The sequence below is a fragment of the Leptodactylus fuscus genome, chromosome 3, assembly GCF_031893055.1.
Source record: "Leptodactylus fuscus isolate aLepFus1 chromosome 3, aLepFus1.hap2, whole genome shotgun sequence".
Lineage (NCBI taxonomy): Eukaryota > Metazoa > Chordata > Amphibia > Anura > Leptodactylidae > Leptodactylus > Leptodactylus fuscus.
This window is the reverse complement of record NC_134267.1, coordinates 219,482,557-219,509,608: the sequence shown is the minus strand read 5'-3', so window position 1 is coordinate 219,509,608 and position 27,052 is coordinate 219,482,557. Positions and strand designations below refer to the sequence as shown.

General features: G+C 42.5%; 1 protein-coding gene across 3 annotated transcripts in view; it reads left to right on the top strand.

The window, feature by feature from the left end:
- The window catches only part of KLHL29 (kelch like family member 29), a 748,452-nt gene that overhangs the window by 205,898 nt on the left and 515,502 nt on the right, over nt 1-27,052 (top strand). For 2 of the 3 annotated variants that reach the window (XR_012715345.1, XM_075269191.1), the window contains exon 3: nt 9,247-9,335. The gene's annotated coding sequence lies outside the window, so the exon portion shown is untranslated. The remainder of the gene's footprint in view (nt 1-9,246; nt 9,336-27,052) is intronic. The other variant, XM_075269192.1, reaches the window with a different exon arrangement.

The window sequence follows — 27,052 nt, the reverse complement described above, 5'->3', positions numbered from 1 at the left end:
ATAATTTGATCGAACGTTGCCTACCCCTGAAACGAGCATTTTCCCCCCATAGACTATAAAAGGGTTCGATATTCGATTCGAGTAGTCGAATATTGAGGGGCTACTCGAAACGAATATCGAACCTCAAACATTTTACTGTTCGCTCATCTCTAACCAGGATCATAGATAGAAAATGGTAGTGCGGACCCTATTATGTATTTAGTTTCAAGTTATACCTCTGCTTAGCAGCCTCTGGATGTCCTCCTCATCACCAGCTTCTTACACCCTGGTCCATAGCTACCCAACCACCTTATCAACTGGGTACACTTACACCACTTTTTGCATCTTGAGGCCACAAAGACCATCTCTGTACAGTGTAGCATTAAAATATCCAACCAAGACTGAGGTAACATACTGTATTATTAGGATTAATGCTGGGAAGACCAAGGAGATGGTGGTGGACTTTAGTAAACGAAGACGTGCTCAGAATCTGGTGGACATCCAGGGGACAGGCCCTGAGATAGTCAGGACCTATAAGTACCTGGCTGTGCTCCTCAATAATAAGCTGGACTGGGCCGATCACCTGGAGGTGCTGCACAGAAAGGGCCACAGCAGAATCTACCTAGTCAGAAGGCTGAGGGCCTTTGGAGTCCAGGGAGCACTTCTTAGGGACTTTCTCTGTAGTGACATCAGCCATCTTCTTCAGAGTGGCTTGCTGGGGGAGTAGCATACCAGCCAGGGACAGAAATAGACTTGACAGGCTGGTTAGTACGGCCAGCTCTGTCCTGAGGAGCCCCCTGGACCCAGTGCAGGTGGTGGGTGACAGAAGGATACTGTCCGTGGTGCGTTTCTTGCTGGAGAACTCAGGTCCAGTGTCTCTCTCCAATATGAGGCGACCAGTGCTATAAATGATACATCATAGTTGGGGAACCTAGTTCGGGTTTTATGTTGGGTTCCTGGATCTTCATGTTACACCAATGGGTGTACCTTCTAGTACCCAGCAGCTATATCATGTGTATTTCCAGTATTCATTGCCTACACCCCCTGTTCTTTAGTTACCTAATCACCACATCATAGGGGGTCCTTACTACTTCCAACTTAGAGCCAAATTGATCACCTTATCGTATAGCAAGCAAACCTCCCTGCCAGTATCCATATTCCCTTGGCTTATAGTTAGCATATCATTGAGGGCTACTTACTACTTACCACTTGGATGGTACGTACCACTTGCAGGGAACTTACCATTTTGGAGCCAGAAGGATCACATCACTGCTTGCTACCAGTGTCAGAGTGGATCATCACATTACCAGAAGATCCTCTGGTGGGCCCAGGCTCTAACACAATAATGGACCAGCAGAAAACACCAAATTTGAAAGATAATATGGGTTATTTCCAAGGGTTTATTGGAGGATGGACCCTCAGAATCATTTTATCTTGTGGGCCCAAAGAACCTGAGTCTGACATTGAGTTAAACATCATAGGCAACATGCCCTGCCAGCACCCCCTTGGCTTATTGTTACCATGCCTTCATATCATTGAGGGCCCCTTCTTTCATCTTGAGTCCAGAAGGACCTGCTCTCCTAGCTAAGTCCCTAAGCCTTCTACATCTTCAAGGAGGACTTACTTCTTACACAGTATCTTTGTGCATGAGTGTTCAAGGGCATTTCGGATATTCAGCATATAGTCACGGAGCTGCCTAGGTATGTCACATTATATTAAAAATGAATGTTTATAAAGGAGACCTGCTAGGAATTCCCAGGAGGATGGCTCCAGCGATCAGTAACAGAAACAGCGGATTGTGTCCTCGGTGTTCTCCAGCCTAGAGACAGATGTGTAGTGTGAGGAGCGCAGAAAGAAGCTCTGTCGTCATTCATTAGAGCGTCGGAGAGTCCTGCCGTATAACAAGCCCGATGCATAATTGTGCTTTCAGCTGCTAGTTCACAGCACAGAAATGGCTTGCCTACTTAGTGCAATCTGGGAGCCAGAAATAGAAAGCCACAGCTGGGATATTTAGTCATCCTGTTTGCAGAGTGAGAGCCAGACGTGGAACTTTTAATTGCAAAGCGTGGAATAAGGTCTGTTTATTAATAGGTGACCTGAAGCAATAATTATAAAGTTTCACGAGCATAAAACTTGCACGTTCTTACAGGTGGTATCATCTGGCTGCCATGTTAATGAAATACCTTGGCCGTAACATACAGATACGTTGTCCCTGAATATCCTGAGAATATCACAGTATTTTTTGTCAATGTCTTCTTTTTTGACCGCGAGTTTACCTGAAGAGCATCAATAGAAAATTTGAATCATTTCGACCATGTTGATTCTTATATTTTGATTCCAGGTGTTAATGTTGCCATCTGCTAGCTCTTCCTCCCCTCTCGCAGCATACAGTCCCAGATAGGAAGAGAGACTGCAGTTCCACCTCCCCATTGACATAACTGTTTTACTCTAGATAAAATTTTTGAAGGTGGAGGATGCTTCTGTACTTTTACAGAGAACCTAGAGACAGGTAAAGGAGATCTACAGGCTGTTTGAAGACAAATAAGTAAACTTTCCTCTAAACAGCTAACTATGTGGTTAATGTATTCGGACAGGTTCTCAGTGGGATTGAGATCTGGGGAGATTACTCTCCACAGACAAAAAATTTCAATGTATACTATTCGCCAAGTTGTCACTTTTGCCTTGTGACATGGAAGTCTATCATGCTGGAAAAAACATTGGTCATCACCAAATTGCTTCTGAATGGTTGGAAGAAGTCGCTCTTGCAGGATATATAGATACCATTCTTTATTCATGGCAGTGCTCTTAGGAAAAATTGTAAGTGAGCCCACTATCTTGGATGAAGGGTACAACACATGAATCCCTTTATTAATGGTAGGACTCACCTTTTCTTCTTTGGATAATCATTCTTCCAAATGTCCATAACAGTCTGAAGGAGGCTTCTTCAGAGAAAATAACTTTACCCCAGTCCTCTGTGGTCCAATCCATATATTTCCTTCAGAAAGTCATTCTGTCTTAGATGCTTTTCTTGGAGAAGATTTTGGAGGCTGGCCTGGTGTCAAGCCCCCCATCCATGTGTGGGGTTTCTTTTTATCTAAGACAGTAGACTCACTAAAAATTGTGCCTGAGAGCCCTACCATGAATAAAGAATGTTATCTAAACACCTTCTAAGAGCAGCTTCTCACAACTACCGAGGAGAAATTTGGTTATGACCAAGGCTTTTTTCAGCATGATGGAGAACTAAATATCTAACAAGACTGAAGCAGCAAATTTTATGAAATTCCAAATTTGTGCCAACCTCAAAACTTTTGATCACACCGAAGGTATAGGAGAAACGTATTGTAGCAGTTCAACCTGGTGCTGAAGAGGAGTAGGCCAAGAGGATCTTCTGCCATTTAGAAGGACATCGGTATTAGGAAACGTACTGTAGCAGTTCAACCTGGTGTTGAGGAGGAGTAGGCCAAGAGGACCTTCTGCCATTTAGGAGGACATCGGTATTAGGAAACGTACTGTAGCAGTTCAACCTGGTGTTGAGGAGGAGTAGGCCGAGAGGACCTTTGCCATTTAGGAGGACATCGGTATTAGGAAACGTACTGTAGCAGTTCAACCTGGTGCTGAGGAGGAGTAGGCCGAGAGGACCTTCTGCCATTTAGGAGGACATCGGTATTAGGAAACGTACTGTAGCAGTTCAACCTGGTGTTGAGGAGGAGTAGGCCGAGAGGACCTTCAGCCATTTAGGAGGACATTGGTATTAGGAAACGTGCTGTAGCAGTTCAACCTGGTGCTGAGAAGGAGTAGGCCGAGAGGACCTTCTGCCATTTAGGAGGACATCAGTATTAGGAAACGTACTGTAGCAGTTCAACCTGGTGCTGAGGAGGAGTAGGCCAAGAGGACCTTCTGCCATTTAGGAGGACATCGGTATTAGGAAACGTACTGTAGCAGTTCAACCTGGTGTTGAGGAGGAGTAGGCCGAGAGGACCTTCAGCCATTTAGGAGGACATCGGTATTAGGAAATGTACTGTAGCAGTTCAACCAGGTGCTGAGGAGGAGTAGGCCGAGAGGACCTTCTGCCATTTAGGAGGACATCGGTATTAGGAAACTTACTGTAGCAGTTCAACCTGGTGCTGAGAAGGAGTAGGCCGAGAGGACCTTCTGCCATTTAGGAGGACATCGGTATTAGGAAACGTACTGTAGCAGTTCAACCTGGTGCTGAGGAGGAGTAGGCCAAGAGGACCTTCTGCCATTTAGGAGGACATCGGTATTAGGAAATGTACTTTAGCAGTTCAACCTGGCGCTGAGGAGGAGTAGGCCGAGAGGACCTTCTGCCATTTAGGAGGACATCGGTATTAGGAAATGTACTTTAGCAGTTCAACCTGGTGCTGAGGAGGAGTAGGCCGAGAGGACTTTTTGCCATTTAGGAGGACATCGGTATTGTAACTAGCAGATGGTAGGTGAGGATCTTGTTTCATCTCTTGAATTGGGGCCCAGAAGCTTCAAGTCAATAGTGATTATGAAGGTTTATACAAAACTTCCTCAACAGTTAGCCGTCCTTGGACTATAGACTTGAAACTGGGCAGGTCAGCATCTGCATGAACTTGACATGTTCTTCAGTTGTTTTTTTTTGGACATTCCTCACCCAACCAGTAGAAAAGGATAACAAAGAAGCCAGACTTTAATATTCAGTAGAACCCAAGATCCAAGAAAGGTTGTTTCGAAACAGGGGTCAATGATTCATCTGACTGAGCAATAGGTGAAGTCACATTTTCCATATTTTCGTAATTCGGTGTCAACAAGATACCACCCAAGCCCTTGTATGTCCGAGCCCTTGTTTCAGAAGAAAGCCTTTCTTTCCTTTTTTCTTTCCTTTCTTTGCTATTGAGATACCTCTGTTCAACAGCTCTTTTTTGGCAGCCGATTTGTGCAGCTTAAGGATTCTGACATGACGCCAGTAGATTTTATGGGTGTCCATTTTCAAACAGATTCGTACGGCTCAGAAAGTGTGTCCCTCATCAGCACTTTCCCTCCCGCAGTATGTTCATTAGCGCTTATTCCAGGCTCACATTGATGTTACAGCATTTTCTTTAGTTTAATGTGTTTTTTTTCCTTAATTCCTATCAATTTAATTTTATGGTAAGTTTAACCAGAAAGAAGGAAAAAAAAAAATCACCGTCTTCCAATTATGTTTATGTTTCGAGACCAGTCAATGAGTATCTGACACTTGGTACTTCGACCAATAGAGGTAGAGAGAAGTTAACAACTTCAGCTCAGTAGAAATCTGTTGTTATAGGAGCGGTATGACTCCTCGTAGATCAATGTTCTGTCAGAAGAGTCTAACTTAGTGTCCATCAAGAAGATTACTGGCGAGAAGCCCGCTGTCTCTGGGAAAACAAAACTTACCTTCGCAACTTCATCGCCGATACAATATTATTTTTGGGAAACTTTATAATAGGGAGTTAAGTGGATGAGTGAGTTCAATAGTCCTTGTACGGTAATGCCACAGAATGCGAATGTTTGTTGTAGTACCATATAGTGTCAATATACAACTGTGTATAGAATAGTCCCAAACAGTACCAGTATTGTATTGTCAATATAGTAGTACCAGACAGTGACAATATACCAGTATCTTTATAGTAGTGCCACATAGTGACAATCTACAACTGTGTATATAATAGTGCCACGTAGTGACTGTTACCAGTGTATATAATAGTGTCAAACAGTACCAGTATTGTATTGTCAATTTAGTAGCACCACATAGTCAAAATATACCAGAGTCTTTATAGTAGTATCATATAGTGACAATATACCAGTGTCTTTATAGTAGTACCATATAGTGACAATATACCAGTGTCTGTATAGTAATATCATATAGTGACCATATACCAGTGTCTTTATAGTAGTATCATATAGTGACAATATACCAGTGTCTTTATAGTAGTATCATATAGTGACAATATACCAGTGTCTTTATAGTAGTATCATATAGTGACAATATACCAGTGTCTTTATAGTAGTATCATATAGTGACAATATATCAATGTCTTTATAGTAGTATCATATAGTGATGATATACCAGTATCTTTATAGAAGTACTACATAGTGACAGTATACCAGGATCTTTATCGTAGTACCACATAGTGACAATGTACCGGTATCTTTATAGTAGTATCATATAGTGACAATATACCAGTATCTTTATAGTAGTATCATATAGTGACAATATACCAGTATCTTTATAGTAGTATCATATAGTGACAATATACCAGTGTCTTTATAGTAGTATCATATAGTGACCATATACCAGTGTCTGTATAGTAGTATCATATAGTGAAGGACTATTAAACCCCAAATCACCAACCCATTCACCCATCCACCCACTCATACCTACAATGTGTCCATTCTTTATAGTAGTGCCACATGGTACCATTATTATATTGGCATTATAGTAGTACCCCATGGTGACAACTTAAGGTTAAGGTAATGATGCACAGATGGCGGTCCCAGCCTCCAAACATGATCTTAGATGTCATTAACCCCCGACACTGATATTTCATCCCCCATGGGCTTTAGGTCTATGGCGTAGTTTGTACAGTGGTCATATTTCCTAACATTTTTATGTTCTATAGTATAAACTCCAATATTCGGCTGCAAAAGCCTTTCCAAACAATGGCCTGTTAGTTGCTAAGGAATATTCTCGTCCAGGAGCGGAGGAAACACAAGTGACCTAATTTTCTTTTATATCCCAGAGCTCTTTCCCTGGTATCTGGCTGTGTTGTGTTATTGTATATTATTACGGTATAAATGTATAAATGCCTACACCGTATCGCTTCTCTTGAGTTTCAGAATTGGGACGGCAGAGTCGTCTTGGTGGGCCGAGCCTCCATTGCCTCATTGTAGGGCTATGTAACCACATCTGTGTGTGAGCTACTAAACTCACATTATTCTATGGGAATTGCAGTGCCAATGTTTATGGCCGTAAAGGAATAGGACACGGACTGATTCATACACAGTCACTCTGAAGTGGACATTTGGGAGCTTCATTTTTTGGCTACTCCCATTGACCTCAGTTGGATTTTTTTACTCAATGGAAGTTAATACATCTGCTTTTAGTTACAGTGGATACAGATGTAGTAGGGTCGAGTTTGTGGATGTAGCAGAGCTGAGCTTGTCGTTTGACACTAATAGTGATGTAATCGGTATTTGTGGATTTAGTCAGTTTAGGATTTACTGCCATAATACAGTCTGTATAACGCAATACCTTCCAACCGTAGGGATGAGCCAATCAATTTGGATACAACCAGATTTGATCCAAATATTTCAAAAGTTTCAGTGTCGTTACCCATTAAACAATATTATTCTCTGGGGTCTTCCCAGTCCATAGAGTAAAATAGATGGAGGCCCAGGGAAGGTTTGGAAAAGAGTTGTACTCACCTCCCTTAAACTTATGGCATCCAGCACTCCCTCCAGGTGATCTTTTGGCCTCTTTTATCCTCCTGGGTGATGTCATAGGGTGCAATGACATCATCACAATACAAAAGAATGTGATTGGGCCTGAGAGGTGAACCCGGCGAGCACAATGTTTCCCCCCATAGGCTGAAAGAAAGAGTGCTAGACACCGCGAGGATGTTCAGAATAGGCAATGGAAGAGGAATATAACTCTTTGTCACTAGTTAACCCTTCCCCCTGGGTCTCAACCTATTGTACTCTGGACAGACCCCAATGTATAATAATTTAACTTTAGGTTCACAGGCATTGAATCCCCAAAGTTTGAGGTTCAGATTGAACCCTCAACTTTTGCAAAATCCTGGACAAATTTGGTTTAATCCAAACTAGTTTGCTCATTTCCAAGTAACGGTAACATTGTCAAAGATTGTTCTCAAAATGGGCACATACGTTACACAGGTTGATTTCAGTGGACACAATGCAATACTTTATCTGACCTGTGGTGGCACTGTAGGGAAACCATGCTGTTTGAATCCCTCATCCCAGGAATTCCTTCCATCCTGTGTTATACTGGCCCACCAGAGTACTAGAGGATCCTCCGATTGGCCCAGGCTCTAACACAGTAACAGTCCAACAGAAGACACCTAAATTTGAAGGGTGCTAGGGACTATTTTCTAAAGGTTGTTGGCATGAGATCCTGAGAGTCATTTTATTTGGTGGGCCCAAGGAACTTCAGTCCAACACTGGTTTCAGCAGTAGGAGATCCTATGATCAACTTACTTACAGGGGATCAGCCTTGTAAAAAAGCAGGAGAACCCGTTCAATATACAAGTACTATAAAAAACAAGTATTATTTTGATTTTCTAATATGGCAGCTTGTTAACGGTTTTGCTAACATGTTGTAATAGTATATTGAAGTCCTTAAAGGAGTCTGTCACCAGAACATATCGTATCAATCCAGCCCTGCAGATAGATAGGTTAAGGTTACCTGAATCCAACAGTGACTTCTCCTTGTGCCTCCACCATCGAGATATTGCCTTCTTTGGAGCAATGAATGGCAATGCCCTTGTGGTTCCAAAGAGCTCATTTGCATATTGACAAAAAAATAGAAGAACCATTTCATAAGGGGAAAACACTGTTTGTTTCAGGTGACCCTAACCTATCTATCTGTGGAGCTGGTTGATATGCCGGGTTCTGGAGGCAGAGTTCCTTTAAAGGGAGTCTGTCATCAGGGATGAGCACATGCACACACTGGTAGATACATGATGGCCTCTTGAATATAAGATGATTATACAAATGCGCAGTCTGGAACACCAAGGGGTCTCCGGTGCTCAATACTGCTCCCGCCCATTGCGTTGTGATTGGCCACCTGGTGCAGTGACAGGGCCAAGTCTCGGCTGACCCTCTTGTGGATCCGCGCATGCGCAGTATAGCCGCTCTAGCCTGAAATTTGATGAGCAGTTCTGGGGGAACAGTCTTGAGCACCGGAGACATCCTTGGTTATTTCCATATTCGGATTTATGAAGTTGTCTCCGCAATGGACGTCCATATTAACAAATAAAAAACACAGTACGTTCCTCATCTATCTATCTTGCATGTGCTCATTCCTGGTGACAGACTCCCTTTCGGAAGGTAAGAGCGGACACATCTGTACATTTGATCTGTAATGCTAATTGGTGCTTGGCTGAATATTCCGCCATTTTATGGAAAAACATAACTTTCAGCAATTATCATTATGGAGACATTTTTGCGCTTCCACCGCTGAGTTGCCCGATGTTAATGTACAGACATTGACTCAATGTTTCTTTCATTTATTTCTAATGACAGGATCCGCGGCAGAATCATTTCAACGTATCAAGGCAATGTAACATCCAAAGGACGGGCTGTGCTGACGTGCAAGAGCGAAACTTCTGTAGGTATGGGCCAATTAAAGATTCTTTATAGATTAATGGGAAAACGGAAGATAAATGCTGTACAAGATCAGAAAGATGTCTTCCAATAAAGGCTGTCACTGGCGTAGCGTGCGATGGGATCACACTAATAGCTGGCAACTCTACAATGAATCCGTCATCACAATATTAGAAAGTAATTATGTAGCCAATATAGAGAAGGGACCTATATCAAAATCAGCATGGACCTCTGTTCTGGTTCTGGTTAGCGTCAGTCTGCTGCACTCCACAATGGTCAGCGGTATTAATTATGTCGTGTTGTACCTACCACTGCCAATCCTGGAACAGTAATAGGAAATTTTTATCATACAAGGGCAAACCCATTGTTTGGGGTAGTGGCCTTTCAGAAGGACCTCTCCTCTATGTACATTGCAGTGACAAGAGATGTTTTTGGATGTAACTTCTGCAGGTTGCCCACTCTGGATTCTCTCATGGTCCACACAGATAAATGTTGACCAGCAGTATAAAGTATGAGAAGCATTGAGGTATTCTGTGGTTGATGTTGGTTGGTGGTCTAGCAGAAGAGAAGTCTTGGGAATCAGTTGGCTTAGAGATGTTTTTGGATGGTGCAGAAGTAGCTTATGGGTTGCCCTTTCTGAATCCATTCATGGTCCACACAGATGTACTTTACACCACTGGTCTACAGTTGAGGATCATTGGAATATTCTGCCGTGGATGTTGGTTGGTGGTCTAGCAGAGGAGTTTTGGGGATCAGTGGACTTAGGGATATATTCAGATGGTGCAGAAGTAATTTATGGGTGACCCTCTCTGGATCCACTCATGGTCCACACAGATATACTTTACACCACAGGTCTACAGTTGAGGATCATTGGAATATTCTATCGTAGATGTTGGTTGGTGGTCTAGCAGAAGAGTTTTGGGGATCAGTGGACTTTGGGATATTTTCAGATGGTGTAGAAGTAAGTTATGGGTGGCCCTCTCTGGAATCACTCATGGTCCACACAGATATACTTTACACCACAGGTCTACAGTTGAGGATCATTGGAATATTCTGCCATGGATGTTGGTTGGTGGTCTAGCAGAAGAGTTTTGGGGATGAGTGGATTTTGGGATATTTTCAGATGGTGCAGAAGTAATTTATGGGTGGCCCTCTCTGGATCCACTCATGGTCCACACAGATATACTTTACACCACTGGTCTACAGTTGAGGATCATTGGAATATTCTGCCATGGATGTTGGTTGGTGGTCTAGCAGAAGAGTTTTGGGCATCAGTGGACTTAGGGATATTTTTGGATGGCTCAGAAGTAATTTATGCACAATGTTTATGCCAATTCTAACAGGTGACCTGCTTATTGTATCTATGGCCATGAACCTCCTTTGGGAATGCTCTAATTGACAGCAAACCCCAGGACATCCCTGTTTGGCTCTAGGTGAGATCATCAAGGCAGAGCAAATCCGCTCCACATGAGATCCCTGTCCACTCACATGATATTTCACAAAAGGAAATTGTCAATTAAAGTCATAAAGTTTACTGAGCACTTTTGCTCCGCAGCTGCTTCTGAGATTATTAATTATCTACAAGGGAGAGAGATTCATTTAATTAAGTTTAACTAAGTCGGTTTTTTTTTTTTCCCTTCATTTTCCTGAATTTCTGCCGAGGTCTGAGAAACGAGATGAAAACCAATGAAGCCGAGTGGAAATATTTGTTTAAAGTACATGAGTTGTGGAAATAAAAGGGGTTTATGAGATTAGAAGACTTGGATGGGGTTGAGCTGCAATACCAAACACCCTATGGACAAGTGCGGCACTCCCTACATAGGAGTGCCGCCGTTTCGATACCTCTCTTGTATTGGATTGAGGAGTCCTTACCCTGGACCCTTAACAGTAACTGAAGTGTGATACATTCTTTCTATTTGTTTCCGGAAGCAGCTATGATGAAGTGTAAAAGGGAACTGAGGGGCCCATAGCGAAATTCGGCATGACCACCTTTAAGTAGTAGGTTGAAAATGAAATTAATGCAGAACAATACATATAGAAAGAAGAGAGGAATAACATAGGAGTGTTGTAATAAACTCACTGGTGTCACAGTACAGGGATAATACACACAGTGATGTCACAGTACAGGGATAATACACACAGTGATGTCACAGTACAGGGATAATACACACAGTGATGTCACAGTACAGGGATAATACACACAGTGATGTCACAGTACAGGGATAATACACACAGTGATGTCACAGTACAGGGATAATACACACAGTGATGTCACAGTACAGGGATAATACACACAGTGATGTCACAGTACAGAGATAATACACACAGTGATGTCACAGTACAGGGATAATACACACAGTGATGTCACAGTACAGAGATAATACACACAGTGATGTCACAGTACAGGGATAATACACTCAATGATGTCACAGTACAGGGATAATACACACAGTGATGTCACAGTACAGGGATAATACACACAGTGATGTCACAGTACAGAGATAATACACACAGTGATGTCACAGTACAGGGATAATACACACAGTGATGTCACAGTACAGGGATAATACACACAGTGATGTCACAGTACAGGGATAATACACACAGTGATGTCACAGTATAGGGATAATACACACAGTGATGTCACAGTACAGAGATAATACACACAGTGATGTCACAGTACAGGGATAATACACACAGTGATGTCACAGTACAGGGATAATACACACAGTGATGTCACAGTACAGGATAATACACACAGTGATGTCACAGTACAGGGATAATACGCACAGTGATGTCACAGTACAGAGATAATACGCACAGTGATGTCACAGTACAGGGATAATACGCACAGTGATGTCACAGTACAGAGATAATACGCACAGTGATGTCACAGTACAGGGATAATACGCACAGTGATGTCACAGTACAGAGATAATACGCACAGTGATGTCACAGTACAGGGATAATACGCACAGTGATGTCACAGTACAGAGATAATACGCACAGTGATGTCACAGTACAGGGATAATACACACAGTGATGTCACAGTACAGGGATAATACACACAGTGATGTCACAGTACAGGGATAATACACACAGTGATGTCACAGTACAGGGATAATACACACAGTGATGTCGCAGTACAGAGATAATACACACAGTGATGTCACAGTACAGGGATAATACACACAGTGATGTCACAGTACAGGGATAATACACACAGTGATGTCACAGTACAGGATAATACACACAGTGATGTCACAGTACAGGGATAATACACACAGTGATGTCACAGTACAGAGATAATACACACAGTGATGTCACAGTACAGGATAATACACACAGTGATGTCACAGTACAGAGATAATACACACAGTGATGTCACAGTACAGGGATAATACACACAGTGATGTCACAGTACAGGGATAATACACACAGTGATGTCACAGTACAGGGATAATATACACAGTGATGTCACAGTACAGGATAATACACACAGTGATGTCACAGTACAGGGATAATACACACAGTGATGTCACAGTACAGGGATAATACACACAGTGATGTCACAGTACAGGATAATACACACAGTGATGTCACAGTACAGGGATAATACACACAGTGATGTCACAGTACAGGGATAATACACACAGTGATGTCACAGTACAGGATAATACACACAGTGATGTCACAGTACAGGGATAATACACACAGTGATGTCACAGTACAGGGATAATACACACAGTGATGTCACAGTACAGAGATAATACACACAGTGATGTCACAGTACAGAGATAATACACACAGTGATGTCACAGTACAGAGATAATACACACAGTGATGTCACAGTACAGGGATAATACACACAGTGATGTCACAGTACAGAGATAATACACACAGTGATGTCACAGTACAGAGATAATACACACAGTGATGTCACAGTACAGAGATAATACACACAGTGATGTCACAGTACAGAGATAATACACACAGTGATGTCACAGTACAGGGATAATACACACAGTGATGTCACAGTACAGGGATAATACACACAGTGATGTCACAGTACAGGGATAATACACACAGTGATGTCACAGTACAGGGATAATACACACAGTGATGTCACAGTACAGGGATAATACACACAGTGATGTCACAGTACAGGGATAATACACACAGTGATGTCACAGTACAGGGATAATACACACAGTGATGTCACAGTACAGGGATAATGCACACAGTGATGTCACAGTACAGAGATAATACACACAGTGATGTCACAGTACAGGCATAATACACACAGTGATGTCACAGTACAGGATAATACACACAGTGATGTCACAGTACAGGGATAATACACACAGTGATGTCACAGTACAGAGATAATACACACAGTGATGTCACAGTACAGGGATAATGCACACAGTGATGTCACAGTACAGGGATAATATACCTACATTTTTTTTGTTTTTCCAGAGATAACTATATAGCTAATATATAAAACATATCTGTGTAAAGAAATAGATTTCAGTAAGTTTTGAGCACGTTTTTTACATTATCGGAGCCTAGTATGCTTATCAGAGGTCTCTCCATTATGGCAGCTCTAGTTCCCCGGCCCTGATGAGAGCTACCACATGACAAGACTCCAGGATTATTACTACACATGGTGCTGTAGTTCTAGGCTCGGCTACAGATTATACTTCTGGGCCCCAGAGCTTGCAATTATTCCTTTGTATTAGATAAGTGACAAGAAAGGTAATTTAGGGGAAGAATCAGGGACTGTGGCTTTGACTGAAGCCTGGGGACTCTGTGACCAAACAGTAGCATCTCGCTGCAGTACAATGGGATCCTAAATGACTCACATTGGAGAAATACTCAGCAGGATGGCGGTGTATAATCCCCGGATTTCAGGACCATTATGAGAGTAGATATTTTCCCCGTAGTCCTTTTTGCAGGGTTGTTTCGTTCTATGTATTTACCCATAGAGCACATCAGTGACATTACGTATTGGGACAATGAGATGTGATGTGGGTCAGTGACATCATCTTCTCCCCTTGGTTTGTACTGGAGAAATCCCCCAGAGCGAGCAGTGTTTGTCTGCATTATTACTTCTCCTTTTACACTGTCACTATGGATATGCCAAGCGAATAAATCGCTGTCTGCAGCTGTTTGGATCAGAAGTTTGTCCGTACAGCAGCAATTGTTGGCGCCGCGCTGTGTATTGTGTCACCAGGAGTCCAGACAAGAGGCGAGTTGTTCCTAGCAAGAGTGCAAGACAAGGTTCACTAACAAACTATGGACAGATGGAGCAGAACCAAACCTGTATTGGTGCATTGTTGACAAATGAAAAAGCTCAGCTCTGCTATCAGTCGCGTAACTACCGGGGTAGCGGCTGCCAAAGGGCCCCAGAGTATAATAATTGTTCATGGGTGTCCACAGTGGGGCATAATAGTGTGTGCAGGGGCCACTATGGGACATAATAGTGTGTGCACGGGCCACTATGGGACATAATACTGTGTGCACGGGCCACTATGGGGCATAATACTGTGTGCAGGGGCCACTATGGGACATCATACTGTGTGCAGGGGCCACTATGGGGGATAATACTGTGTGCAGGGGCCACTATGGGGGATAATACTGTGTGCAGGGGCCACTATGGGGATAATACTGTGAGCAGGGGCCACTATGGGGCATAATACTGTGTGCAGGGGCCACTATGGGGTATAATACTGTGTGCAGAGGCCACTATGGGGCATAATACTGTGTGCACGGGCCACTATGGGGTATAATACTGTGTGCAGGGGCCACTATGGGGCATAATACTGTATGCAGGGGCCACTATGGGGTATAATACTGTGTGCAGGGGCCGCTATGGGACATAATACTGTGTGCAGGGGCCGCTATGGGACATAATACTGTGTGCAGGGGCCACTATGGGGCATAATACTGTGTGCAGGGGCCGCTATGGGACATAATACTGTGTGCAGGGGCCACTATGGGGCATAATACTGTATGCAGGGGCACCATGAGGCATAATACTGTGTGCAGGGGCCACTATGGAGCATAATACTGTGTACAGGCGTCACTATGGGTCATAATACTATGTGCAGGGGCCACTAGGGGGCATAATTCTGTGTGCAGGGGCCACTATGGGGCATAATACTGTGTAAAGGGGCCACTATGGGGCATAATCCTGTGTACAGGGGTCACTATGGGTCATAATACTGTGTGCAGAGGCCACTAGGGGGCATAATTCTGTGTGCAGGGGCCACTATGGGGCATAATACTGTGTGCAGGAGCCACTATTGGGGATAATACTGTGTGCAGGGGCCACTATGGCAGTGCCGCACCTCCCATGAGGCGACCTGAAGCGAGCGCTTCAGGCGACGCTATGCCAGGGCCTCAGGGAGGGCGGCATTTTTGCTTCCCTAAGCCAGTCCAGGACAAGCTGTCCTGGACTGGCTTATCACCGAGCGGTGGTTTGGGGAGGCCACTGGAACAGTGCTGCTCCAGCAGCCTCCCCTCACGCTCAGGCAGAGAGCAGGCAGTCTCCGGGCCTACTCTCTGCCAGCGAACGGCGCCAAGCCCCGCCCCTTCATGAGGCCACGCCCCCGACCCGCCCGGCCATGCCCCCGACCCGCCCCCTCCTCCCGGCGGGGGGGGGGGGCTTTCTGCAGTTAGCCTCGGGCGGCGAAAGGAGCAGGCTCGCCCCTGCACTATGGGGCATAATTCTGTGTGCAGGGGCCACTATGGGGTATAATACTGTGTGCCGGGGACACTATGGGGCATAATAGAGAGCACAGGAATGCAGGGGGACAGTCAAGGTCTTTGGCGGGCGTCTGTCGGGGGGGCCCATGTCAAAAGATCGCCACGAGGCCCTGCCGTTCCTAGTTACGCGACTGTCTGCTACATCTATCACAGGCAGAGACTATGCCAAAAAAGAAGAAGCAGCATGATATACAATGTAGGTCATGCCGAGAAACCATAGCACACCTATGTAAGTGGAAATGTAGGAAGACAAGCCTCAAGATATGATGAAGAAGATGCAGTGTGAGAGAGCTGGTGGTCTAGTGATGTGACATACTGCTTAAAGGGAATGTCTCGCCAATTAAAAAAGATGGGTTACTCTGGGTGTTATCTTCTATTGTGATCCCATCTGGGATATAAACGATTGCTGCAAAGAAAACCCCTATAAAATTGGCGAGTGTCAGTCTTATGTTAGGCTTAGTGGTCAGATAATATAGATAATGGTGTCTGTTTAGTGAATAGCTGTATTCCCATAATAAAGTATTTTTGGAGTATCAATCAGTGTTAAGTAGGGACACCCCCCCGAACTGGTAACGTAAAATCGGCGATTTATTCATAAATTTCCAGGCGCGTTACAGAGGAACAGACACAAGACAGTATTATAAGGAAAGATGTTCCGGAATTGTAACGTCTTGGAGAATACAAGTATTTACCAAAAAAGACAAGATCGGAGAGGTGAAAGATCCACTTTAAAAAATATGTATGATTTTCCTTTTTTTAAAAAAAATATGTTGTACTCTACAGGAAAGGGTCAAAAATAGCTGTAGCTCCTGCGAGAGCTGAATACCTTCTTCTCTGAGATGATGGAAATCAGTCTGTAGGAAGAAAGCAGACAATCGCTGATTTGATTTCCTCCCGTCTGTAAAGTGCAGCATTTCTGAATTCCTGTTCAAGTGGCGCAGATAAGGGAATCTATTGAAGACACAACATGCGGTGCGGAGTTGTGGCGAGCGGCACGGTCTGGTGGAGGCTGCCTCATGGCTTCTGTCTCTATCGGATCCCCTTTTATTTCCCTAAAACCACAAGTCCAATATCTTCACCCCATTATTAACACCCGGAGCTATTAAACAATGACTGAACACGGGTTGTAAAGGGTAGTTCTCAATGTGTGGGACGCGCCAAGGCTCGGCATCAGTGCCCCCCCTTATCCAAGGTGAATGCCCATATAGGACCATTGAGTTCTTCCATCAGTATTGATAGAGGCGTTCATTGGCGTTACAGGCATCACTCCGCTCCACGCTCACTCTCTGCTCAGGGCGCTGAGTGCTGAAGTTGCAGCAGACCCCCCGAGCATGGAGTAATGAATGCAGCTCCTTGGATATCACTGGGTGTGCAGGTCATTGTATTACATGTGAGAACACTAAAGGGGTCATTATTCTGAATGTGGGAACCATTATACTACATTTGGGGCACTGCAAGGGTTATTATACACCATGTGGGGACACTGAGGAGACCATTATATTACACGTGGGTACACTGAGGGGGTATTATACTACCCTCATAGACTGTAAGCCCTTGTGGGCAGGGCCCTCTATGCCTCTGTGCCAGTCGGTCACTGTCAGTATTATATTTATTATGTATATTTTGTGTACCGTATGTAACCCCCAAATGTAAAGCACCATAGAATTAATATAATAATGTACGGCACCATGAGATTAATATAATAATGTACAGAACCATGGAATTAATATAATAATGTACAGAACCATGGAATTAATAATGTACAGCACCATGGAATTAATATAATAATGTACAGCACCATGGAATTAATATAATAATGTATAGAGCACCATGGAATTAATATATTAATGTACAGCACCATGGAATTAATATAATAATGTACAGAGCACCATGGAATTAATATAATAATGTACAGCACCATGGAATTAATATAATAATGTACAGCACCATGCAATTAATATAATAATGTACAGAGCACCATCAAATTAATATAATAGTGTGCAGCACCATAGAAGTAATATAATAATAAACAGCACCATGGAATTAATATAATAATGTACAGCACCATGGAATTAATATTATAATGTACAGAACTATGGAATTAATAATGTACAGCACCATGGAATTAATATAATAATGTACAGCACCATAAGATTAATTTAATAATGTACAGCACCAAGGAATTAATAGTGCTATATAAATAAATAAATATAATAATAATAATACAAGTGGCAGTACTAAGGGGGCCATTATAGTACATGTGAGGGCACTAAAGAGGTGATTATACTACATGAGGGGACACTGAAGACACCATTACTACATGTGAGGCCCTCACCCTGAGTGTGACAGCCATTATACGTCATATGGGATCACTGAAGGAGCCAATACACTGCTTGTAGGGGCAGTGAGAGGGTCATTATACTACATATGGGGGCAGTGAGGGAACCATTCTATTACATGTGGAGGTATTGAGTGGGCCGTTATACTACATGTGAGACTACTAATGGGGCTATTGTAATGATTGTGGGGGCCATTATACTACCTGTGGGCCACTGAAAGAGTCATTATACCGGATGTGGGGGGCAGCGAGGAGACCAATATGTGTGTGGACATTGAGGGGGCCATTTTACTACATGTAGATGGATGCTCCAAAGGAAGCCTTATTTTGTTGATATGTATATGTGATCGTTGCTTTGGGTGTACTATTCTCACTATAGAGGTTGAGAACTGGTCTAGGGCCATTTGTAATGACAATGTGAAGTACTGACGTGCGCCTCATCTGCGTTCCTAGCGAGCCATCATGTTCTATGTAAACAGATTGCGACAAGGACAAGATAACATTTTGTAAAAGTATACAATGGAATATGACAAGAGACTTCTTGGAAAGTCTGTGCGAGCAGGGGAAAGTTTTGTCCTCTAAATCATCACTTCTGCAGTCATTATATTTCCCCCCTTGCATCTCGGGGATGAAAAGCCGTCATTTCATTGCAAGTGCAGAAGCCGGGCTGTGCGTTCTGTTCAGGGAGCCGTACTTAGCTCCAGCTGTGTGAAGTTAAATGTAAAAGTGAGCACATCGCCTCTGGGCGTGTAAAAACTTGGAGCACACACTACGAATATGAAGTGTAATCTGCAAATTCAGCTCAACGTAAATACATTTCAGCAACAATGAAGTAAAATATTAGCAGTCGTCGCACAAACTTCCACAGCGCACGGCCGGCTCCTTGTACATGGAAGAGTCGTAGGCTCAGTAAGTGGAAACGAATCACCGGAGCGCGTAACCCTATCTTATTCACGACTTTGTATTGGCAGGATGGTGGACAGGGGGTCAAAGGGTAGTGAGAAACAAGGAAGCCGCACGTCACTAAGTGATTGTAATAAAAGGTAAGAAAAGATAATAAAGCAAATAGAGATGAGAGAATGGGTTTGTAGCAAACTGGGTTCGGGTTCACCACTCGCAAATCATTAATATACTTCAAGATGTAATAATGGTAATAGGGTATAATAATCAGAAGTCATGGGTAGGTATGGAAATATAATAAACAGTCGACTTTACTGGGCTCCCTTCTGATGTCCAATGTTAATTTTGGGCAATTCCAATCTCCTAGGGAAGTCATTGGCCTTGGTGGACCTTTGATGTCCAAGCAATGGATTGGTGATCTCGTCTGGAAACGTCTTGGAGCAACATGCCAACCATATTATAATGACCGTCCAGTCTGGATATCAAAAATGATCTGCAAGTCATTACCTACAGTAGATACTTACCTGTATTCCTTTTCTTTCGATCTGCTTGGCTGGTTTTTAGGCCAATTCCATTACGGCAGAGCTATGATCTGTGACTACAGTTTAGCTATCATGTCTGCCAGATCCTTGGAATTTGGCATCAGCCTCCTCTCATCTAAAACATGTATGAGCGGAGATATCAGGAGGGATAGCTGGCAGCCATAAAAGCATTCAATCAATGGCTACCTAAACAAAATATAGGGTCACTTTTAGCTATATGTCCTGAACCAACCCCTTGATAGGAGATGAATACATAAAGGATCAAAAAGAACAACTGTCATCTGAACGTTCCTCTGCTTCTAAAAGGAGCAGTTGTCATAATTACATAGTAGATGAGATTGGATGAAGACATCAGTCCATCATGTCCAACCTATAACCCTACAGTCCCCTATAGTGTTGATCCAGGGGAAGGCAAAAAAAAAACCCATGAGGCTCATGCCAATTGCCCCATTTCAGGGGAGAAATTCATTGTCATCTGAAAACTGCTTCCAGTTCTATTATCTGCAAGGGTTAGGAGAGCTCTGACATCTGCAAGATCTTACCATCACGCATAAGACCATCCCTCTGGCAGAAGACATAGTTATCAATGCCTTCAAGTGATGAATTGGTGGATACCAGTAGGTATTAAAAATTCTCATAGTATAGAGAGAAAGTTCTCATAATAGATAATGTCATGAATACAGTCCTATGAAAAAGTTTGGGCACCCCTATTAATCTTAATCATTTTTAGTTCTAAATATTTTGGTGTTTGCAGCAGCCATTTCAGTTTGATATATCTAATAACTGATGGACACAGTAATATTTCAGGATTGAAATGAGGTTTATTGTATTAACAGAAAATGTGCAATATGCATTACACCAAAATTTGACCGGTGCAAAAGTATGGGCACCTCAACAGAAAAGTGACATTAATATTTAGTAGATCCTCCTTTTGCAAAGATAACAGCCTCTAGTCGCTTCCTGTAGCTTTTAATCAGTTCCTGGATCCTGGATGAAGGGATTTTGGACCATTCCTCTTTACAAAACAATTCAAGTTCAGTTAAGTTTGATGGTCGCCGAGCATGGACAGCCCGCTCTCAAAACATCTGAATACAAAGATTGTTCAACCTAGTTGTTCAGGGGAAAGATACAAAAAGTTGTCTCAGAGATTTAACCTGTCAGTTTCCACTGTGAGGAACATAGTAAGGAAATGGAAGACCACAGGGACAGTTCTTGTTAAGCCCAGAAGTGGCAGGCCAAGAAAAATATCAGAAAGGCAGAGAAGAAGAATGGTGAGAACAATCAAGGACAATCCACAGACACCTCCAAAGAGCTGCAACATCATCTTGCTGCAGATGGTGTCACTGTGCATCGGTCAACAATATAGCGCACTTTGCACAAGGAGAAGCTGTATGGGAGAGTGATGAGAAAGAAGCCGTTTCTGCACGTACGCCACAAACAGAGTCGCCTGAGGTATGCAAAAGCACATTTGGATAAGCCAGCTTCATTTTGGAAGAAGGTCCTGTGGACTGATGAAACAGATTGAGTTGTTTGGTCATACAAAAAGGCGTTATGCATGGTGTCCAAAAAAAACAGCATTCCAAGAAAAACACTTGCTACCCACTGTAAAATTTGGTGGAAGTTCCATCATACTTTGGGGCTGTGTGGCCAATGCCGGCACCGGGAATTTTGTTAAAGTTGAGGGTCGCATGGATTCCACTCAGTATCAGCAGATTCTTGAGAATAATGTTCAAGAATCAGTGACGAAGTTGAAGTTACGCCGGGGATGGATATTTCAGCAAGACAATGATCCAAAACACCGCTCCAAATCCTCAGGCATTCATGCAGAGGAACAATTACAATGTTCTGGAATGGCCATCCCAGTCCACAGACCTGAATATCATTGAACATCTGTAGGATGATTTGAAGCGGGCTGTCCATGCTCGGCGACCATCCAACTTAACTGAACTTGAATTGTTTTGTAAAGAGGAATGGTCCAGAATACCTTCATCCAGGATCCAGGAACTGAATAAAAGCTACAGGAAGCGACTAGAGGCTGTTATCTGTGCAAAAGGAGGATCTCCTAAATATTAATGTCACTTTTCTGTTGAGGTGCCCATACTTTTGCACAGGTCAAATTTTGGTTTAATGCATGTTACACATTTTCTGTTAGTACAATAAACCTCATTTCAATCCTGAAATATTACTGTGTCCATTGGTTATTAGATATATCAAACTGAAATGGCTGTGGTAAACACCAAAATATTTAGAACTAAAAATGATTAAGATTAATAGGGGTGCCCAAACTTTTTCATAGGACTGTATTTGTTAAACCCCCCACAATTTCATAATGTTTCTATTGCCAACATATAAGATGATGAAATAGTCTGCAATGTGCCGCTGGTCTCCTCCATGAAGGTCTTGGCTTCATAAAGTTGCACATCGGAAAGCGACTAGTAGGAAATAACACAAACACTGGAATAAAAAGAATGTTACAGGAAAAGTAACAAGTCTGTGACATTCTACATGACATACGAAAGAGCAAAAGGTGATCTCCTGAAACATCTTGTTTGGGCTACACCAGCGGTGTTGGAAGTTGCTTACTTCATAATTGAAGCTATCGGTGAATGGAGGGACTCGGTAATTGAAGAGGTCATTGTAGTCCATTTTGCTTAATCATTTCTGACAAGAGAATTGTGTCCTACACCAAAACAATCTATTAGCTCCACAAGAGGTCGGGGAGGAAGTAATACCCCTATGTCAACTGAGTCCTCTTACGTTATTTCTAGAGAAAAATAGAATCTCCTTGGAGATGGAAGGAACACATTTCTGATAAGATTTATCATTTTAATGGCCTAGATAGAAGCAACAATTCTTAAAATTGGTAATCTTCCTTTGTTCTTAAGATTAAGATCATAACCTAAGGTTAGAGACTAGAACTCCTTTCCTTCTTCCCAACTGGAAAGTCTTCATTGTTTATGTCTTTGTGATGGGACATGATCCCACTATGAAGCAGAACATTTTTTATACCTTAATGTTCTGCATACTTACGGGAGATCCTATGGGTGGAAGACACACTTACTACTGTGTAGGCAGCAAGAACAAATGTTTCCTTTAGGGATGAGCGATCGGGATCAGAAAAGATCGGATTCCAATCCCAATCTTTTTTGGCAGGATCGAGGTCTCACGTTAGTTCCCACAATGCTTGGCTACCGTCCAATCATTGTGGGAACTAACGTGAGCCCTCGATCCTGCCAAAAAAGATCGGGATCGGAATCCGATCTTTTTCGATCCCGATCGCTCAACCCTAGTTGTGTTCTTCAGCTACCTATGACTCATCCATATACTTACCAATATCCTTGGAGAACGACCTACTCTTCTGGAAGTCCAATTTGTTTCCTTACTGGACATATGATAGTTGTAAAAACTGAGTAGAAATGTACGATCTTCATAGTAAGTTGAAAGGTCCATCAAGTTCAATTTACAATCCTATAGTTTAGATCTATTAGTGATTAATGATTGATCCTTGATCCTTCTCTGGTACAAATATGGAGAACAAATCACTGGATCAGCGGTCGATTTTAGTAGTTGAGCACCCATAATCCCTCTCATAATGGGGAGAGTCCCTTTCTGATGAAACTGCAGGAGACAACTCACTGATCTCCACAATCTAACACCCATACCTCTAGAATCCTTCAAACTCCAAATATAGAAAGTAAACCGCTAAATCATCTCATGCCTCATCTCAACAACCTAGTAACAACAGCGTCTCTTTAACTCTTTCAGTGAGTTTCTTCTATACATGTTGGGCGCCCCATTGTCCATGGTAATCTACTCACATTTGTACCCTTCCCAACCTCCAATGGGTTTGTGATTTCTCTGAAGGACTCTTACTTATTTCCTTATATTGCACTATCATATTCCGCAGCACTTTACAGATATGGTCAGTACTGTCCCATATAGGGTTCACCGTGTAGATTTCCTATCAGTATGCCTTAGGATTGTGGGAGGAAATCCACACAAACACGGAGATCATAGTAACCCATTGCAGATGTTGTCCTTGGTTGGTTTCCAACCCAGGACTCCAGCGCCGTGAAGCCACCATGCCAACCACTGAGCCACCGTTCTGCCCTATAACCTTACACAGTCTGGGGTCTGCAAATCTACAATCTACAATCACATATGGAAAACAGGTAAATGCAGGTTATAACCAGAATTCCATCCTTACGTTAATATTAGAAATAACAGAATAAATTTGGCACAAATTAAATTTGCTACAAATTTTCAAATAGTTTTGAATTTTTCAGAAAATTTTGGGATGTGTCCAGCACAAAATACTCAAAATGTTGAGCACTATCACTACGTCATACACAAATTTTCAGGGCCAAAAGAGAACTTTTGGAACGTCCAAATCAAACTGGACAGCTGATTCAGTTGAATCGAAACCGAAATAAATTTTGGAAAACTCGCTCATCTCTAGTTAATATGCTCCCATGTTGTTTTTTTTAGTATTTCAATAAGAGGACAAGTTGACTTTTTTATTCAGCCAAATAACTGCCAAGAAGCCAACATGATTTTCTTTAGCTCTTTCTAAATTGAGAAAATGCAGTAAAGGTTAGGAAGTGGACAATCCCTCTTATTCAGCGATAAAACCCGGAGTGAAAGCAAATTACAGCTCAAGCTGGTTTTTTCCTGTAATCTTTAAATTGTGTAAATTGTTAAATGTTAAGTTTTGGCGATGGCTGCTGAAATAACATTTTACTTCTTCCATGCAAAAGGATGGGACTGGCTTAAGAGTCTATTTATGTGCAGAGCCGTCCCAGTGTATGCAATAGTATGGGGGTGTCCACCATGACACGAGACTAAGAGACCCTCTGTCACAGTGTTATAAGGCAGGGCTATACTTCAATGTTGGCCTTGAGTCCCATCACACAACTAAGTCCCATCACGCATGTGTTACTCTGCAACTCTTTCATGAATACTAGTGAAGGAGTTACAGGGCATTGATTGTAGCCCTAGTCTAAGTGGCACTGGACAGATGAGGCCCTGTTACATTGGCTGTGCCTGAGGCCTTAGAGCTCTAGCACTAGTAATAATGACCTGATACTATAGGACCCAATATTGGAATAATGATTATATTGGAATCCTTACTGAACAGGGAACATGCACAAAGTTAGGTCACAATAAAGGGATAATAAACACCACTGTGTCACAGTACAGGGATAATACACACAGTGATGTCACAGTACAGGGATAATACACACAGTGATGTCACAGTACAGAGATAATACACACAGTGATGTCACAGTACAGGGATAATACACACAGTGATGTCACAGTACAGGATAATACACACAGTGATGTCACAGTACAGGATAATACACACAGTGATGTCACAGTACAGGGATAATACACACAGTGATGTCACAGTACAGGGATAATACACACAGTGATGTCACAGTACAGGGATAATACACACAGTGATGTCACAGTACAGGGATAATACACACAGTGATGTCACAGTACAGAGATAATACACACAGTGATGTCACAGTACAGGGATAATACACACAGTGATGTCACAGTACAGAGATAATACACACAGTGATGTCACAGTACAGAGATAATACACACAGTGATGTCACAGTACAGAGATAATACACACAGTGATGTCACAGTACAGAGATAATACACACAATGATGTCACAGTACAGAGATAATACACACACTGATGTCACAGTACAGGGATAATACACACAGTGATGTCACAGTACAGGGATAATACACACAGTGATGTCACAGTACAGGGATAATACACACAGTGATGTCACAGTACAGGGATAATACACACAGTGATGTCACAGTACAGAGATAATACACACAGTGATGTCACAGTACAGGGATAATACACACAGTGATGTCACAGTACAGGATAATACACACAGTGATGTCACAGTACAGGATAATACACACAGTGATGTCACAGTACAGGGATAATACACACAGTGATGTCACAGTACAGGGATAATACACACAGTGATGTCACAGTACAGGGATAATACACACAGTGATGTCACAGTACAGGGATAATACACACAGTGATGTCACAGTACAGGGATAATACACACAGTGATGTCACAGTACAGGGATAATACACACAGTGATGTCACAGTACAGGGATAATACACACAGTGATGTCACAGTACAGGGATAATACACACAGTGATGTCACAGTACAGAGATAATACACACAGTGATGTCACAGTACAGGGATAATACACACAGTGATGTCACAGTACAGAGATAATACACACAGTGATGTCACAGTACAGAGATAATACACACAGTGATGTCACAGTACAGAGATAATACACACAGTGATGTCACAGTACAGAGATAATACACACAATGATGTCACAGTACAGAGATAATACACACACTGATGTCACAGTACAGGGATAATACACACAGTGATGTCACAGTACAGGGATAATACACACAGTGATGTCACAGTACAGGGATAATACACACAGTGATGTCACAGTACAGGGATAATACACACAGTGATGTCACAGTACAGAGATAATACACACAGTGATGTCACAGTACAGGGATAATACACACAGTGATGTCACAGTACAGGATAATACACACAGTGATGTCACAGTACAGGATAATACACACAGTGATGTCACAGTACAGGGATAATACACACAGTGATGTCACAGTACAGGGATAATACACACAGTGATGTCACAGTACAGGGATAATACACACAGTGATGTCACAGTACAGGGATAATACACACAGTGATGTCACAGTACAGAGATAATACACACAGTGATGTCACAGTACAGGGATAATACACACAGTGATGTCACAGTACAGAGATAATACACACAGTGATGTCACAGTACAGAGATAATACACACAGTGATGTCACAGTACAGAGATAATACACACAGTGATGTCACAGTACAGGGATAATACACACAGTGATGTCACAGTACAGGGATAATACACACAGTGATGTCACAGTACAGGGATAATACACACAGTGATGTCACAGTACAGGGATAATACACACAGTGATGTCACAGTACAGGGATAATACACACAGTGATGTCACAGTACAGGGATAATACACACAGTGATGTCACAGTACAGGGATAATACACACAGTGATGTCACAGTA